We start from the raw sequence: 2398 nt of genomic DNA on the forward strand, positions 1-2398 counted from the left end.
ATTTACTTGTGTAATTCATAATTAAATCTTTTATTCTAAATTAAATATCCAAATAATTCTCTTCAAAAAAAAATACAAATAATTAGTTATATTTATACATTAAAATAAAAAAATAATAAAAATTAGTTAATCGGTTCTTCATGAACTAGAATTGGTGGTTCATGAACCGTTTAGAATCACATAATAATGGTTCAAGTTATGCATTTCGTCAATGACTAATATTGATGATGGTTTTATTGGGACCGAGTCCACCATAAATTGGATATAGAAATATAGAATGGGGGTAGGTAAAGAATACTTTATTACCCCGGGGCGCTAGGCCCAAACTGGTACGTACAAAGCCCGAGATACAGGCCCAGAATGACGGCCCAAATACAAAGATCACGCCCAAGGAATAGAATATGGCCCAAAATAATAACTAAACAAGCTAAGGAAACTAATAAATTATATAAAACTAAATATGTGACCAATAGGACTCGAACCTTGGTGTGCCAGCAGGGGGTTGAAGACTTAGACCAATGGACCAGGAGGGGTTTGGTGAGCCAATGGGTGCCTTTAAAAGGGAGGGAATGGTGCCTATTTATACTGTTGAGGGATTCACGGATGGTTGACAAATGGACGGCATCTGGAAGCCTTCATTTTGGACCACACACGTGCCCCCCCCCCACTTCTTTGCTTCCAGCGCACTTCCATGCATAAGTGGAGCTTCCTACCCTTTAATACACAAAATCTTGATTGGCTTGGTGGTCTAGGACTTGTGTTATTATACTTGAGGTTGTTGGTTCGGTACCCCTTAGTAATAACTCTAATAATATTTTGCTCCAAGCTTCCTTCTTACCTTAGCCCGATAGAATTCTATTATTCTTGTTGGGCCAACACCTCACCCATAAAGATGGACACCTCATTTGGGCGGTTGGGCCGACTTTTCCAATAAAATGGTCCCCCCGGGGTCCCATATCGCCATCACAAGTCCCCCACTTTCTTTAGGCATCTGGATGCTTGAAGGAAGTATAATTCAATACTACCACCTCCTCCCTTTCCCAAACTCAATACTTGTCGTTCCCCCACCATCGTACGCTGCTGCCACACGCCACACTGCTATGCGCCATGCCATTACGGCGTGCCTCTGCCGCACACCGCATGTCGCATTACCTGCTTCATCACCTAGTGTCGAGAGATCAAGGTGACTCCTCCATTGTCGTGCTTCTTGGATGCTTCTTGTACTGGACATCTTCCTCGCTACTTAGTACTTGGCTTTATTTGAATATTCACTGGATGTCTTTGCTGCTTTACATTGTTCTCCCTTGCTGCTTTGTTCTGTGCTGTTGATTTTTCCATACGGTACCTGTTATTTATTTATTTATTTATTTGTTTTTAATGCTTTAACGATAGCCTTCACCCCCTTTGGAGGTAGGGATTACCTTTCACTTGGTGGGATGAGCGCCCTCTGGAACTTGTATACAACATGCCACAAAAATGCCCGCGAATTGCTTACCCTGCCATGCAAGTTCGCGCATGTGGGTTGCAATAACCCAAACGCCCCAGCCACCAGAATGCACGTGGACTGCCTACCCTGCTATGCATGTCCGCGCATGTGGATTGCAATAACCCACATGCCCCAGCTACCAAAATGCATGCGGATTGCCTACCATGACATGGAAGTCCGCGCATGTGGGTTGCGATAACCCACATGCCCCAGCAGCCAAAAGGGCGGGGTGGGCTCGTCTTTTTTAAGCCCGTTTTAAAAATGGGTTTTTTTGCCCGCCCCGCCAGCCCGCCTTCATTTTTTTTTTTTTAAATCCTAAATCATAATGGGCTAAGACTAAGGAGTAAGGCCTAAGGGGCGCTAATCCTAAATAAAATAAAAGCTCAAACACGAAACATTCATCCTCAAAGCCCTAGCAACTAGCGTGAACTCCGTCCAGTCCGCAATTTCGTACAAACGCACTCATCCTCGACTCCTCGTCCGCCACTCCGCCTTCCGCACAGCCAGCCTTCAGCCCTCGGCCGCCGTCCGCCCGCACAGACGCACTCCGACGAGGCGACGACCTGCCGACCAGTCCACCACTCCAGGCTCTAGGCTCCAGGCTCCAGTAGTCCAGCCACGCAGCCAGCCTTCAGGTAATTTATTTCCCCTTTTTTTTTTTTCCTTTTTCTTTCATTTAATTTATTTTATTTTTATAGTTTACAAATTACAACTGTACATATGATTATATGATAATATGAACTATTGATTTACGGATTTACAAATTTACAGATTTGAAGTACTGTTTTATATGAACTAATTTACAGATTTACAATCCCCATTTTATATTTATTTTAATTTACTAATTTATATGAACTACTGGTCTACTATATATGAAGTTATGAACTACTGATTTGTTTAAAAAAAATGTAC

The 2398-nt window shown here is 42.8% G+C and overlaps 1 long non-coding RNA gene across 1 annotated transcript in view; it reads left to right on the plus strand.

Annotated features, from left to right (window-relative positions):
* The window catches only part of LOC109160027, a 15358-nt gene extending 13505 nt beyond the window's left edge, over positions 1 to 1853 (plus strand). The window contains exon 3 of the long non-coding RNA XR_002050672.1: positions 1842 to 1853. This is a non-coding gene — a long non-coding RNA (uncharacterized LOC109160027). The remainder of the gene's footprint in view (positions 1 to 1841) is intronic.
* Positions 1854 to 2398: the final 545 nt, after the last annotated feature.

The sequence above is a fragment of the Ipomoea nil genome, unplaced genomic scaffold (genome assembly GCF_001879475.1).
Source record: "Ipomoea nil cultivar Tokyo-kokei standard unplaced genomic scaffold, Asagao_1.1 scaffold2845, whole genome shotgun sequence".
Classification (NCBI taxonomy): domain Eukaryota; kingdom Viridiplantae; phylum Streptophyta; class Magnoliopsida; order Solanales; family Convolvulaceae; genus Ipomoea; species Ipomoea nil.